The sequence below is a fragment of the Oncorhynchus nerka genome, linkage group LG1 (genome assembly GCF_034236695.1).
Source record: "Oncorhynchus nerka isolate Pitt River linkage group LG1, Oner_Uvic_2.0, whole genome shotgun sequence".
In the NCBI taxonomy this organism is placed as follows: Eukaryota; Metazoa; Chordata; class Actinopteri; order Salmoniformes; family Salmonidae; genus Oncorhynchus; species Oncorhynchus nerka.
The window spans coordinates 6,157,256-6,174,239 of record NC_088396.1 but is presented as its reverse complement, the minus strand read 5'-3'; the positions used below and the strand labels follow the sequence as shown (position 1 = coordinate 6,174,239).

The 16,984-nt window shown below is 42.5% G+C and overlaps 1 protein-coding gene and 1 long non-coding RNA gene across 4 annotated transcripts in view; one reads left to right on the top strand and one right to left on the bottom strand.

The window, feature by feature from the left end:
* Nucleotides 1-16,984, top strand: part of dachd (dachshund d) — a 328,728-nt gene that overhangs the window by 40,517 nt on the left and 271,227 nt on the right. The gene's annotated exons all lie outside the window — the stretch shown is intronic.
* On the bottom strand, nt 12,280-15,841 carry LOC135574722 (uncharacterized). Its single transcript, XR_010465600.1, has 2 exons — nt 14,996-15,841; nt 12,280-14,311 (listed from the first exon to the last, which is right to left on the bottom strand). It is a non-coding gene; the product is annotated as an uncharacterized LOC135574722 (long non-coding RNA).

The following is a 16,984-nucleotide window of genomic DNA, read 5'->3' as shown; positions in this document are numbered from 1 at the left end:
GAAATTCATATTTCATGTTGCTGCAGGATTATTTTCCTGCTGTAGGAAACTGGCTCAAATTAAGATGTAGCAGACCTGGGTTCAAATACTATAACGAATGGCACCGGAGGGGATGGCTGCCATTTTACGGGCTCCTAACCAACTGTGCTATTTTGTTAGTTTTTTTTCACATTGTTTGTAACTTGTTTTTTTTTTAACTCATTTTGTACACAATGTTGCTGCGACAGTGTCTTATGACCGAAAATTACTTCTGGACATTAGAACAGCGATTACTCACATCGAACTGGACAACGTTTTTTTCTTTAACGAGTCCGACCCGAAGGATATACTGCTTTCCCTGGCACGGGCCCAAATCCCCGTCATTTGCGTGAAGTAGAGACGGAGGAAAAGGGGGTGGAGGTCAGGCTGGCTGCCTTCTGATAAACATCCACCATCATCCGTTCTATTGGCCAACGTGCAATCAATGGAAACCATAATAGATGATATTCGATCAAGACTATCCTACCAACGGGACATTAAAAACAGTAATATCGTATGTTTCACCAAGTTGTGGCTGAACGAGGATACAATATAGAGCTGGCAGGATTTTCCATGCATCAGCAGGACAGACAAGCTACGTCTGGTAGGCGAGGGGTGGGGGTGTGTGTCTATTTGTCAATAACAGCTGGTGCACAATGTCTAATATTAAAGAAATCTCTAGGTATTGCTCACCTGAGGTAGAGTACCTTATGATAATTTGTAGACCACACTATCAACCAAGAGAGTTCTCATCTATATTTTTCGTAGCCCTCTATTTACCACCACAAGCTGATGCTGGCACTAAGACCGCACTCAACCAACTCTATAAGGCCATAAGCAAACAAGAAAATGCTCATCCAGAAGTGGTGCTCCTAGTGGCCGAAGACTTTAATGCAGGCAAACTTAAATCCATTTTACCTAATTTATAACAGCATGTTACATGTGCAACCAGAGGAAAAAAACTCTAGACCACTTTACTCCACACACAGAGACGCATACAAAGCTCTCTCTCGCCCTCCATTTGTCAAATCTGAACATAATTCTATCCTCCTGATTTCCGCTTACAAGCAAAAACTAAAGCAAGAAGTACCGGTGATTCGCTCAATCGGGAAGTGGTCAGATGACGTGGATGCTAAGGTACAAGACAAGAATATGTTCCAGGATTCATCCAATGGGATTGAGGAGTATACCACTTCAATCATCGGCTTCATCAATAAGTGCATTGACGACGTTGTCCACACATTGACCGTACGTACATATCCCAACCAGAAGCCATGGATTACAGGCAACATCCGCTTTGAGCTCAAGCCTAGAGCTGCCACTTTCAAGGAGCGGGACACTAATCCGCACGCTTATAAGAAATCCCGCTACGCCCTCAGTCGAACCATAAGACTGTGATAACGCTCTCGTTAGCCGATGTGAGCAAGACCTTTAAACAGGTCAACATTCACAAAGCCATGGGGCCAGACGGATTACTAGGAGGTGTACTCAAAGCGGACCAACTGGCAAGTGTCTTCCCTGATATTTTCAACCTCTTCCTGACCTAGTCTGTAATATCTACAGTACATGTTTCAAGCAGACCACCATAGTCGGTAGCCATGATGAGCTTTGAAAGTCTGGTCATCTCTCACCTCAACAGCATCATCCTGGATACCCTAGACCCACTTCAATTCGCATAGCGCCCCAACAGATCCACAGATGACACAATCTCAGTCACACTCCACACTGCCCTTTCCCACTTGGACAAAAGGAACACCTATGTGAGAATGCTGTTCACTGTTCACTCTGCAACTGATTCATCCTGGACTTCTTGACGGGCAGACCTCAGGTGGTAAGGGTAGGCAACAGTACTTCTGCCACACTGATCGTAAATACTGGGGATCCTTAGGTTTGCGTGCTTAGTGCCCTCCTGTACTCCCTGTTCACCCACGATTGCATGGCCAAACACGACTACGACACCTTATTAAGTTTGCTGACGACACAACAGTGGTAGGCCTGATTACAGACAACAACGAGACAGCCTATAGGACTGAGGTCAGAGACCTGGCAGTGTGCTGCCAGGACATCAACCTCTCCCTCAATGTGAGCAAGACAATGGAGCTGATCGTGGACTACAGGAAAAGACGGGCCGAACACGCCCCCAATAACATTGACGGGGCTGTAGTGGAGTGGGTCTAGTGTTTCAAATTCCTTGGTGTCCACATCACCTGCGAACTATCATGGTCCAAACACACCAAGACAGTCGTAAAGAGGGCACTACAACACCTTTTCCCCCTCAGAAGACTAAAAAGATTTGGCATGGGTCCCCAGATCCTCAAGAAGTTTTACAGCTGCACCATCGAGAGCATCCTGACCGTTTGCATCACTACCTGGTGTGAAAACTGCTCGGCATCTGACCGTAAGTGTCACGGCTGTTAAAGGAAGAGGAACAAGGTGCAGCATGGTGAGAGTACATTTTCTCTTTATTTTAAAATGATGCCGAACAAAACAATAAACACTACAAAAACAAACCGTGAACCTAAAGGCTATGTGCCCTAAACAAAGTCAACTTCCCACAAAGAAAGGAGGGAAAAAGGGCTACCTAAGTATGGTTCCCAATCACAGACAACGATAGACAGATGTCCCTGATTGAGAACCATACCCGGCCAAAACATAGAAATACAAAATCATAGATAACAAAACATAGAATGCCCACCCCACACCCTGACCAAACCAAATAGAGACATTAAAAGGCTCTCTAAGGTCAGGGCGTGACAGCAAGGCAATACAGAGGATAGTGCGTATGGCCCAGTACATCACTGGGGTCAAGCTTCCTGCCATCCAGGACCTATATATAATATGCGGTATTAGAGGAAGGCCCTGTTCTCTCTGCTACTTTACAGCAAGTGGTACTGGAGTCTAGGACCAAAAGGCTCCTTAACAGCGTCTACCCCCAAGCCATAAGACTGTTGAACAATTAATCAAATGGCCACCCAGACTATTTACATGGACAACTCCCCTTTATTTTTACACCGCTTCTACTCGCTGTTTATTATCTATGCTTAGTTACTTTACCCCTACCTACATGAATAAATTACCTCGACTAACCTGTACCCCCGCACATACCGGTACCCCCTGTATATAGCCTTGTTATTGTTATTTTATTGTTACTTTTTGTTATTTTTTACTTTAGCTTATTTGGTAAAAATGTTCTTAACTCTTTCTAGAAATTGATGGTTAAGGGCTTGTAAGTAAGCATTTCAAGGTAAGGTCTACTACACCTGTTGTATTCGGCGCATGTGACAAATAAAGTTTGATTTGGTATTTGAAATGATTTCAAATATTTTCAAATCCAACTGGGGTGGGTTGAGGTTAGTCACAAAAGTACAAACTCTGCCCATCTGACGTTTCAGGAAAGCTAAAGCGAATATATATTTAAATATTTGCTATATATTTATATATTTCAAATAATGTTTGAACCCAGATCTGCTGAAGAGGGTGGAGCATATATTTTTGCTGCGATATGAACACTGCTATTCTATTGAAACAATTGTCAGAATGCAAACTACATTTACATTCAACCATCAAGCAATTTTGTTCCTGAACTTGAGTGTCCTACTAATGGAATTAAACACACTACATGACCTAAAAGTATGTGAACACCGGCTCGTAGAACGTCTCATTCCAAAATCATGGGCATAATATGGAGAACGCGTTTCCACTGCTCCAGAGTCCAATGGTGGCAAGCTTCACACCCCACCAGCTGACGCTTGGCATTGCGCATGGTGATCTTAGGCTTGTGTGCGGCTGCTCAGACATGGAAACTCATTTCATGAAGCTCCCAACAAACAGTTCTTGTGCTGACGTTGCTTCCAGAGGCAGTTTGTAACTCGGTAGTGAGTGTTGCAACCGAGGACAGACGATTTTTACGCACTTCAGCACTCGGATGTCCTGTTCTATGAGCTTGTGTGGCCTACCACTTCGCGGCTGAACCGTTGTTGCTCCTAGACGTTTCCACTCACAATAACAGCACTTACAGTTGACCGGAACAGCCAGAGCAGGGCAAGAATTTTAAAAACTGACTGGAAAGGTGGTATCCTATGATAGTCACTGAGCTCTTCAGTGTTTGTTTAGGGAGATTGCATGGCTGTGTGCTCGATTTTATACACCTGTCAGCAACAGGTGTGGCTGAAATAGCCGAATCCACTAATTTGAAAGGGTGTCCACATACTTTGCATATATAGTGTATAACATTTTAACGGTACAATGCAGACGTTTCTATCTCAATATCAAATAATTTCTGGCTAACAATTAAGTACCTTATTGTGATTGTTTTCAATTAAAATGGTCAAAAAGAAGAAAGAAAAAAATCTGGAGCAAATAGCAATTTCTCAGGCAAGAATTCTGCTAGGACTAGTGATGCACCGATATTACATTTTTGGCCGATACCAATATCCAATATTTAAAATTTTAGCGGCCTTACGCATTCTAGTACAGTTGGGTTCTTTGCTATGTGACGCCGTTTGGGTCTTTGCTATGGGACGCCGTTTGGGTCTTTGCTATGGGACGCCGTTTGGGTCTTTGCTATGGGACGCCGTTTGGGTCTTTGCTATGGAAAGCCGTTTGGGTCTTTGCTATGGGACGCAGTTTGGGTCTTTGCTATGGGATGCAGTTTGGGTCTTTGTTATTGGACGCCGTTTGGGTCTTTGCTATGGGACGCCGTTTGGGTCTTTGCTATGGGACGCCGTTTGGGTCTTTGTTATGGGTTGCCGTTTGGGTCTTTGCTATGGGACGCCGTTTGGGTCTTTGCTATGGGACGCCGTTTGGGTCTTTGTTATGGGACGCCGTTTGGGTCTTTGTTATGGGACGCCGTTTGGGTCTTTGTTATGGGACGCCGTTTGGGTCTTTGCTATGGGACGCGTTTGGGTCGTTTGGGTCTTTTTATGGGACGCCGTTTGGGTCTTTGCTATGGGACAGTTTGGGTCTTTGCTATGGGATGCAGTTTGGGTCTTTGTTATTGGACGCCGTTTGGGTCTTTGCTACGCCGTTTGGGTCTTTGCTATGGGACGCCGTTTGGGTCTTTGTTATGGGTTGCCGTTTGGGTCTTTGCTATGGGACGCCGTTTGGGTCTTTGCTATGGAAAGCCGTTTGGGTCTTTGCTATGGGACGCAGTTTGGGTCTTTGCTATGGGATGCAGTTTGGGTCTTTGTTATTGGACGCCGTTTGGGTCTTTGCTATGGGACGCCGTTTGGGTCTTTGCTTATGGGTCTTTGTTATGGGTTGCCGTTTGGGTCTTTGCTATGGGTGGGACGCCGTTTGGGTCTTTGTTATGGGACGCCGTTTGGGTCTTTGTTATGGTCGTTTGGGTCTTTGCTATGGGACGCCGTTTGGGTCTTTGCTATGGGACGCCGTTTGGGTCTTTGTTATGGGGAGTTTGGGTCTTTGCTATGGGATCAGTTTGGGTCTTTGTTATTGGACGCCGTTTGGGTCTTTGCTATGGGACGCCGTTTGGGTCTTTGCTATGGGACGCCGTTTGGGTCTTTTGGGTCTTGGGTCTTTGCTATGGGACGCCGTCTTTTTGGGCCCGTTTGGGTCTTTGTTATGGGACGCCGTTTGGGTCCGTTTGGGTCTTTGCTATGGGACGCCGTTTGGGTCTTTGTTATGGGACGCCGTTTGGGTCTTGGCTATGGGACGCAGTTTGGGTCTTTGCTATGGGATGCAGTTTGGGTCTTTGCTATGGGATGCAGTTTGGGTCTTTGTTATTGGACGCCGTTTGGGTCTTTGCTATGGGACGCCGTTTGGGTCTTTGCTATGGGACGCCGTTTGGGTCTTTGTTATGGGTTGCCGTTTGGGTCTTTGCTATGGGTCGTTTGGGTCTTTGCTATGGAAAGCCGTTTGGGTCTTTGCTATGGGACGCAGTTTGGGTCTTTGCTATGGGATGCAGTTTGGGTCTTTGTTATTGGACGCCGTTACGCCGTTTGGGTCTTTGTTATGGGACGCCGTTTGGGTCTTTGCTATGGGACGCCGTTTGGGTCTTTGTTTGGGTCGTTTGGGTCTTTGTTATGGGACGCCGTTTGGGTCTTTGCTATGGGATGCAGTTTGGGTCTTTGCTATGGGACGCCGTTTGGGTCTTTGTTTGGGTCTTTGCTATGGGACGCAGTTTGGGTCTTTGCTATGGGATGCAGTTTGGGTCTTTGTTGGGTTTGGGTCTTTGTTATGGGGACGCCGTTTGGGTCTTTGCTATGGGACGCCGTTTGGGTCTTTGTTATGGGTTGCCGTTTGGGTCTTTGTTATGGGACGCCGTTTGGGTCTTTGCTATGGGACGCCGTTTGGGTCTTTGTTATGGGACGCCGTTTGGGTCTTTGCTATGGGACGCTCATAGTTTGGAAATGTATGTGAAACACAGGGAAATCTACTTTTTGACTGCAATGGGCCTTTAATGTCCTACTTTACACTATCTACCAAAGTTCAAGTTGAAGTTTTTTTTAACACCCACATGGCAGTCATAGGCAGTGAAATACATGAATCTGGAAAAACATCCAAACATAAACATTAACACACAATTTCGATGAGAAGATATCAAGCGACAGATTATCCCATCATGATATTTCCAAGCCCTCAGGTTGGTTTCTCATTCAACCTTTTTATTTGCGTTATGATACTGCCGGCTTGCACTGCCAGTCACTGCCAGTCATATCGGTCTATTGATGTCAAAAGAAACCTCACATTCATATCAACTCACTGGATAATACTGTATTCATAAGGCCGACTGATTCCCGGCACCCAACACCAGTCTCTCTCGCCTCAAGTGATGACTGGGGTCAGGGATGTGTTTGTAAAGGAAACTCATATACGGTAGATACATTTAGCGTTCGAGCTGTGATGAGGTTGGGTTTTCGATATCAGTTGTGGACACTGTTGGTTCATTTTGGTGTTTAACCCTACCCCAAACTTTAACCATTCAGAATGAGTGCCTAAACATAACCCTTAACTTAGACATTTGGAGAAATGGAACGATACAGAGCAGCGGGAGCAAATAAAAGCACTTTGAAATGTGATGTTTGGAGAACGTGGATGAAAGTCTAATTCTGCAGTGAGACCGTGAGAGCTTGTTGCGTATAAAACAGCAGTGTGACACTTTCCCTTACTTTTGTCTTAAACTACTAACTGTATTTAATTTCACATCTTATCGGGCCCAGGCTTTGTCTGTCTGTCTGCCGCGCGGCTGGACGGCAACGACCCCGGGCGATAAACTCTGTCAGGCTTCAGGGGTGATTTATTAAATTCTCATTTCTGTGAAGGACTTTAATGTCGAGGGGTGTGTGCTTGTGAGGGAGAGTGTGTGTGTGTGTGGTTTGGGGTGTGTGTGTGTGCGCGTGCATTTGAATGTCTGCGGGGGAGTGTGTGTGTGTGCTTGCGTGCCTAAGGGATAATGTGTCTGTGTCTAAGGGATAATGTGTCTGTGTCTACAGGATAATGTGTCTGTGTCTAAGGGATAATGTGTCTGTGTCTAAATGATAATGTGTCTGTGTCTAAGGGATAATGTGTCTGTGCCTAAGGGATAATGTGTCTGTGCCTAAGGGATAATGTGTCTGTGTCTAAAGGATAATGTGTGTGTGTCTAAGGGATAATGTGTCTGTGTCTAAAGGATAATGTGTGTGTGTGTGTGGAAGAGAATCCATTGCAGGTGTCTCTTGCCAGCCCGGGCACTGTTTTCTCTCCATTATCAGCAAACTATGTGAAGTAGAGAGATACAGAGGCAGAAAAGAAAAGCGAGAAGTAGGAATCTATGTTGGCCTTCCTGTCTTTGTTGTAGCAGAACAGTGGTCTCCTCCTATTTCAGGGCAGAACAGCGGTATCAAGTCTCTCTCCCTTGTTTAGATTAGAGAGGGGGAAGGTGGGCCTGTTTTAACCACACACACTAGAGCTGGGTGATATAGACATCTATATCGGGATAAATTGACAAAACCATTTACGATAACGAGGAAGCAGCGATAAATTGCAACAAATACTTTTGGAGGGACGTGCTAGAGCTGAGCGATATGGACAAAAAGTCATTCTGATAAATGTAATTATTTTGCTTAGAAAAATGTTTTCATGGACTATTACTTTAAATTAGCGGTCGGGATCGAGACCATTTTTTTTTTCCAAGTAAAAGAAATTAAGCCTATGAATGAATGCATGATTGATATTTTGGTAACACTTTACTTGACACCCACTGTCATTACGCATTAGGACACGGTCATAACCATGTCATAATATGTTATAACAGCTGACATAACTTGTCATAATATGGTCATAACACTGATATTGAGTTATTTTATGGCTGGTTATGACACATACACAAGAGTGTTAAATTAAAATGTTTTTTTTCCTGCCAAGAAGCTTCCTTTCGTTTGGAAGTTTGTTCCTTAAAATACACACTGTCAAGAAGCATTATGACCATCATAATGCCAGATAGGCCTATCACGTACATGCTCTTATGTCAGTGTTATTGACTTTTTAATTGTTTACTCCATGTGTAGCTCTGTGTTGTCTGTTCACACTGCTATGCTTTATCTTGGCCAGGTCACAGTTGCAAATGAGAACTTGTTCTCAACTAGCCTACCTGGTTAAATAAAGGTGAAATAAAATAAATAAATAAATAAAATCAGTCAAAAAGGATCTGGAAAAATTCCGTATGGAGGAATGGTCTAAGATCCCTCCCAATGTGTTCTCCAATCTCATCAAACGTTTTAGAAAAAGGCTCAGTGCTTTGCAAGGAGAGGAACTGCTAGGTATTGAAAACAATAATTTTGTGTGAATAATTTTGACCTTTATCTTTTTGAGGAAAACAGTATTACTTGTTAAACAAAATATCTTTCTCTGAGTAAATGTGTTAGTATAAAATAATATACTTGACCAATTTCTTTGTTGCTATAACTTTTATACAGTATTTTCTGATCATCTTTATGGTTAATTTGGGACCTGACTGTTTATACACTGAGTGTACAAAATGTTAGGAACACCTGCTCTTTCCATAATATGGACTGACCAGGTAAATCCAGGTGAATGCTATGATCCCTTATTCCGAAGGTGAAGCATGGTGGTGGTAGAATTATGCTGTGGGGATGTTTTTCAGTGGCAGGGACTGGGAGACTAGTTAGGATTGAGGGAAAGATGAACATAGAGTACAGAGAGATCCTTGATGAATTTTTTTCCCAGCGTGCTCAGGACCTCAGACTGGAGCAAAGGTTCACCTTCCAACAGGATCACGGCCCTAAGTACACAGCCAAAACAATGCAGGAGTGGCTTTGGGACAAGTCTCTGAATGGCCTTGAGTGCTTCAACAAAGTACTGAGGAAAGGGTCTGAATACTTATGTAAATGTGATATTTCAGTTTATTTTTAATACATATCTTACCATTGATATCAGCTCGTCAGCATCTTTTGTCTCTTGGTTTGATTAAGAGGGTCTTTCTTTGGATTTTCTCTTACCATTGTTATCAGCTAGTCAGCATCTTTTGTCTCTTGGTTTGATTGAGAGGTCTTTCTTTGGATCTTCTCTTACCATTGATATCAGCTAGTCAGCATCTTTTGTCTCTTGGTTTGATTGAGAGGGTCTTTCTTTGGATCTTCTCTTACCATTAATATCAGCTCGTCAGCATCTTTTGTCTCTCCACTGAGTTGTCTTTTTGACTGTGTATCAGCATGGAATCATTTTTATCCCCCCCCCAGGACATTTGGAATGAGCCTGGTCTAACCTTGCCAGGACAAACAAAAGCCTGCGAGCTTATCTTATGTGTTTTGATGCAGTTTTCCCAGTGACTTAGAGTGGAAAGTAGGGGAAAAGCAGGGTTGTCCATGACATATACCTTTACTCCATTTCCCATTCTAAAAACAATATTCTCTCAGAGCTACATTAGGGATGGTTAGGTTATTTTTTTCCTTTTGACTGCCTAGTATTTTTCTATGTACCTCACAAAATGAATTTGTAATGATAAACCTCTCCTATCATAGACATATACTTCCAGTACTTTCACCCTGTCTAGTACTCTACACAGAGGCCCTAATAGTAGCCCTCTCCCACATGCAGTAGCTGAGACCAGGAGAAGACTGGTGGTGTGCTTGGCCAGGGACTGTAATATCTCCCGACTGCAACAGTTTTTTCCTCTGTTTGCCTGTTTGAAAGGGAGGGGATTGGAGTTGACAACCATTAGGGGATAGGAACTGTTTGCCTTGTGTGTTTTTCTTCAGTGCGCCCTCATATGCAGCTGTTAAATTCTCATCCCAGCTGCTGAGATAGAGGGAACATGAGAGAGGGGGAGGGAGAAGGTAAACACTCAACACATGCCGCCTCGTGGGAAGAAAAGTTGTACCGGAGGAAAAGAAAGGGAGAGAGGGAAAGGGAAATGCTATGCAGGTAGGCTCAGTCCTGTACATTGGTCTGAGTGATAAGGTCTGAGTCAGAATAAATGAGTGAGAATGAATGTAGAATTGGGTTGGTAACCAGGTAGGTAGGTGGGTACCAGTCAAAAGTTGACAACACCCACTTATTCCAGGGTTTTTATGTATTTGGACTATTTTCTACATTGTAGAATAATAATTAAGGGATCAAAACTATGAAATAACACGTATGGAATCATGTAGTAACCAAAACAGTGTTAAACAAATCTAAAGATATTTTAGCCACCCTTTGCCTTGATTACAGCTTTGCACACTCTTGGCCTTCTCTCAGGTAGTTCCAGTGCAGGGTTATCTAAGTCAGTTTTAACTCTTCTTACCTACTTATCCAATAAACAAAATAGTTGGAAAATACTACAGTGTAATTTGAAGGTTTTTGTGCAATAAGGTATTCCAAATGATCTTTCCTCCAATATTTTTGGGAAAAGTCAGTCAATGCAATACCCACCTACACATGCAGAACGTACTTGCTACAAAGTTACAGAAAGCTAAACCAACATCCACACAAACCCGAAAGTGAATAGATTGTAAACACATATCCCATAAGGAAAAACTTAGCTAGCTAACTAACTAGCATTGATTTGTTTTTGCAGAGACTTATTATTTTGCATGATCTAATGACCTAATGTGGTGAGTGATTAACATTAATTTCTCCGGTCCCTATGTTGCAGCCATGACGCTAGTAACGCTTTGATGTCAAATCCTCCCACTTGTTTGTAGTTTGACCAGTTTTTTTCAGCAAATGGTATTTTTTTATTCGGTTGTCTTATTGACAGGTTTGCTAGCAACAAATCATTTATTAACTTTTCTAGTCTATTGTTTTATATGCAACCGCATTTAATTAAACCATCTGGCAATGTTCATCTTCAAATAATTGGTACAAATCGTAAACAGAAGTATGCACTTTGAAAGTTGATAAATGTAAGCCATTGATATGAAATATATGCGCAGCACTTTGTTTTTGTTATTCATTTATAAAAATCAGTTCTCGTCTTCTTAAACTGCGAGCAGCACCTTTCAAACGCTGTAATGTCTCGCAAAACACAGCGATGTCAACACGTTTTATTCTGTCTCTTGTGTGTGTGTGTTCACACGTGACAAGCGTTTGTACATTCCCTCTGCCAAAACAGTGCACAGTTAGTCACTCACCCTTCTAGATAACTTGAAACAGTCTAACCAGGTCTAGTCTTGAAGTCACTAGGCTAGCTAGTGCCAGCCAACTTCTTTTGCCAATTAGCTTCAGCAGGCTGGTGTGCGACGGCCCGGCAAATTGGTTTGACATTGGATAGCCTATAGCTGGGGCTAGTTAGGGACCGTCAATAAATTACACAATGTTGCACATCTTTTAGTATCACTAAATGGTTTCAATATTTGTACTTGAATTTCTCCAATTCATAGTTGATTTGCATTTAAGTCATTGAAATGTGGAGCTATGTACATTGTGTAATTTACTGTTGGTCCGTAACTAGTCCCATAGGGATATCGAATGTCAAAATAAATTGTGACCGACCGCCTTGATTCTTAAGTAGCAAAATTTGAAACTGTGTTTCTTTACATTGTAGAAAAGAAGAGACTCAGAGCTACAAAATGGTATATCATACACTGCATTTGAGGAGACAATGGGAAAGTCATTCTGCTTTGAAAGTTGATATACTTGTAACCTCACTTTTGAGAAAATGGCCTTTGAATGCTTTGGTCCCCACAGGATAGCTTTCCCTTGTCTCCCATTCAACATCGTTCACACCCATCTCTTTAAGGATTCACATGTGAGGTCATGTACTAAATATTAAGACTAAAAGTAGTAGCCTACAATAAGGAAAAAATCCAGGTAAACAGAATGTCTAGATAAAAAATATTTTATGACGCTTACCCAGACACAATTGTCTAAATTGATGGGTCGTGTGAAGAAATGCTATAAATCCCAGCCACATCTTTCTAAGTGGATGAGTCTCTACAGAAGGTGTAAACGGTACAGCCAAATGGTTACTTGCATAGTAGCAATATCAGAAACGGATAGTGTCAGCATGAAAAAAATAATATACAGTATGTACAGTTGAAGTAGGAAGTTTACATACACTTAGGTTGGAGTCATTAACTTGTTTTTCAACCACTTCACACATTTCTTGTTAACAAACTATAGTTTTAGCAAGTCGTTTAGGACATCTACTTTGCGTATGACACAGTTTTTGACAGATTATTTCACTTATAATTCAATGTATCACAATTCCAGTGGGTCAGAAGTTTACATACACTAAATTGACTGTGCCTTTAAACGGCTTGGACAATTCCAGAAAATGATGTCATGGCTTGAGAAGCTTCTGATAGGCTAATTGACATAATTTGAGTCAATTGGAGGTGTAGCTCAGAAAAAAAATGGTAGACATCCACAAGTCTGGTTCATACCTGGGAGCAATTTCCAAATGCCTGAAGGTACCACATTCATCTGTACAAACAATAGTTTGCAAGTATAAACACCATGGGACCACGCAGCCGTCATACCGCTCAGGAAGGAGACGCGTTCTGTCTCCTAGAGATGAACGTACTTTGGTGCGAAAAGTGCAAATCAATCCCAGAACAACAGCAAAGGACCTTGTGAAGATGCTGGAGGAAACAGGTACAAGAAAGTATCTATATCCACAGTAAAACCAGTCCTATATCGACATAACCTGAAAGGCCACTCAGCAAGGAAGAAGCCACTGCTTCAAAACTGCCATAAAATAGCCAGATTACGGTTTGCAACTGCACATGGGGGCAAAGATCATACTTTTTGGAGAAATTATGAAGCAGAAATAAAACTGTTTGTCCATAATGACCATCATTATGTTTAGAGGAAAACGGGGGAGGCTTGCAAGCCGATGAACACCATCCCAACCGTGAATCACGGGGGTGGCAGCATCATGTTGTGGGGGTGCTTTGCTGCAGGAGGGTCTGGTGCACTTCACAAAAGGGATGGCATCATGAGGAGGAAAATGATATGGATATATTGAAGCAACATCTCAAGACATCAGTCAGGAAGTTGAAGCTTGGTTGCAAATGGGTCTTCCAAATGGACAATGAAACCCAAGCATACCTCCAAAGTTGTGGCAAAATGGTTTAAGGACCAAAGTCAAGGTATTGGAGTGGCCATCACAAAGCCCTGACCACTGGGAATGTGATGAAAGAAATAAAAGCTGAAATAAATAATTCTCTCAAATATTATTCTGACATTTCACATTCTTAAAATAAAGTGGTGGTCATAACTGAAATAAAGTGGTGCTTGTAACACGCAGACCATCTATGGGAGGAAGGATTTCAGTATTGCGCAGTGCAGCAGGGAGGAAGGATTTCAGTGTTGCGCAGCGCAGCAGCTGAAACCTGGTCCCGGCTGAGTCCGAATGCTCCTTAGCGACACCAGTCTCCAGGGCATCGAAGCTGTAAAACAGCTGAAACCTGGTCCCGGCTGAGTCCGAATGCTCCTTAGCGACACCAGTCTCCAGGGCATCGAAGCTGTAAAACAGCTGAAACCTGGTCCCGGCTGAGTCCGAATGCTCCTTAGTGACACCAGTCTCCAGGGCATCGAAGCTGTAAAACAGGAAATAACAACAAAAATGATGTGTCAATCAAATTTATCAAAACATGTTTTTTATGCCACACTGCTGCTTTTATCACATAAAATGGCAGCAGCTTTCCACCAGTGTTTGTATTCTGGGTGGCATCCTGGTAATATTGCATTATCCTCTGCCTAGTTGTTGATTAAATTCACAACTCGCTGCAAGTCCTCATTCTTCAGGTGTATCCTGTGTTTGCTTGGGCCAGCTCTCTTTTTGATGGGAGGCATCAGATCATTCTCCTTGTATGACTGGTGGAGTAGAATCAGGCATGTTCTACTGATGCTGAAAGAGATGCAAATATTTTGGCATTATTATACAATAGACAGCCATAATCACCATCAGACACACCTGGCTAACTTGATGAGTCATGTAATCATCTGGCGAAGTGGAGCCTTTTGTTTAGACATGCTATCTGAACAATGAACCATAATCCTAATCCATAGAGTACTAGCAATACAAACTGATTGTCATAGCTACCTAAAGTTAACCAAATAGGTTAAATGTTAGCTAGCTAACATTAGGCTATAACTACCAATGCAAATTGAATTTTGAGATAACATTGCTACACAGATCATACACGTAATGTTATAGGTAGCGAGCCAGTCATCTAATGCCAGCTAGCTAGCTAACAGTAAACTTTAATTTGGGGTCTTTTGTTTAGACATGTAGCTAGTTAAAGAATGAACCATAATCCCAATCCATAGAGTACTAGCAATGCAAAGCAATTGTCATAGCAAGCTAAACCAAATAGGTTCAATGTTAGCTCGCGAACATTAGGATATAACTAGCAATGTGGAATGGCATTCTGAGAACATTACTACACACACATCATAAAAGTGACGTTAGTTGGCGAGCCAGCCATCTAACGTCAGCTCAGCTAGCTAACAGTAAGCTTTAATATGCATTGAAAATAACTTTGACAAAATTAGAAACTTATAATATCTGAAACTGTAGCTAGACTCTTACCCGTATTCATGGGTGAACGCTTCACGGCAGACTGCAACCCCTTTCATTAACAATAAGACGTCCTGTGTCGTTTCCGTTTTGTTTGTACAGCTTGCTTGGCCCGTTGTGTCAAGTCACTCTGGTTCACACTGACCGTGTGCAATGCCATAAGAATCATTTCAGGCTTTAGCCCCTACCCAAACTCTGACCATTTTACTCCCCCTAGCAGAGCTGGGTAGGCTTTTTTCATGTTTCCCAGAGTGTTGTTGACTGTACTCTTGGCAACAATTTAATTATGCTTTTTTTTGCCAACGTTTACTGACACCGGCCATATTCAACTGGTGTTGAGCGTTTGTAAATTCATTAGTTATTCTGCGCTCCGGCACACTCAGAAGAGAGTGCAGTGACATTCTATTGAAATGGATACTTGCATAGTGGAGTCTTTTGTTAAGTTTTACCACGCAATACATTTTTAAAAAGCAGCGTTAGACAGGATTACCTACACACATGGCAGACCAATCCAATCTTATGTCTCAGCATGTCCAGCCCACTCATTATCTCAGCCAATCATGGCTAGCGGGAAGGTTGCTGGCTTTTTTTGTGGCTTAACCAACTAGGCTTGTAATTTGTATTTACAGATTGCATACAAGGTTGTTGTTAAGGCACATGAAAGTTCACATGTTCGAGAAGGAATTTCTGTTAAAAAAAAACATTTTGATTTAAAAAAAAAAGTTATCTCCTGTGAAGTAGTGACCCGGCGACATACGACTAGTTTCCTGAAACAAGTCACAATTGACCATGGGCAATACGATCGGGTCGCTTGCAGCTGCACTCCGAATTGATGATTACGTGGGTTCTGCCAGCTGTGGGAATGTGGGCAGGATTGAAATAAACCCAACCCAAGGAAAACTGTTACAGTACCCTACGTTCCGTAATTTGTTTTTACTATCATCTATTGATAGCCCGTTTTCAAAACGAGAAGTTGCTTTTTAGAGGCAGTTGCTCTTTAACACAGTACAACAAAAAAAAGCGTCCTTATCTTTCTTCTACTCAGAACCACCTTACGCTTGCCTCCTCTTCACTTGTTCTGTTTAGCCATTAGCCCTTCCCATCCCCCAGACCCCCAGGCGACAGAAGGCATCAAGGACACACAACCGACTTTATTAAAGTCTGAAATGAGAGGTCAGACACAAGGCCGTCTCCCACACATGACATCCTGCTGTTAAGAGTCTTTCTTGCCCCTCCTGGCTCTGCTGACTTTCTCCGTCAAAGTATGTTTTCATTAAAACCCCAGAGGGGGAGCCCTGAGAAACCCCCTTGACTGCTCCTTTCGCTCCTTTCTACGTCTGGTAGGATGTCATTCCTGATTGGTTCCTTTCTAGATGGAAGCCCCCGAGCTGTCTATCAAGGCTTTCAATTTCCGTGCTTGCCGTGTTTATCTGAAAGGAATTCATGACCGTGGTGAAAGTTGAGTGGATTTGTGGATTTTCTCAAAGATGGCTTGTTTTGTTATTTAAAAAATCACCTCTTTAATGTATTTGTTTAGTTATTAAAGCCGCTGTAGTTTTAAGGAAAACAAAAAACACCTACAAAGTGCCATTACCACGGACTTATTTGGAATTCAGTGTAAATCTGGACTCTGACAATGGGCCTGCACAGACTGCTATTCGCATTGGCAGACTTTTCCACTCTAATAGCTATACAGTGTCATTGTCAGCCTCATATCATAGCGGGCACAGCATTTTCTGACACGCACACCTTACTGTGTGTGTTTGGTGGGGGGGTGTACTGTGTGTGTGCGTAGGGGTGTTAATGTTTGTGTATGTGAGAGTGTTTGTGTGTGCATGCATCAAATCAAATTGTATTTGTCACATGCACGTGTTTAGCGGATGTTAATGCTTGTGTTCCTAGCTCCAACAGTGCAGTAATAACTGACAGTAAAATCTAAACATTTCACAACAATACAAACAAATCTAAAGTAAAGGAATGGAATTAAGAATATATAAATAT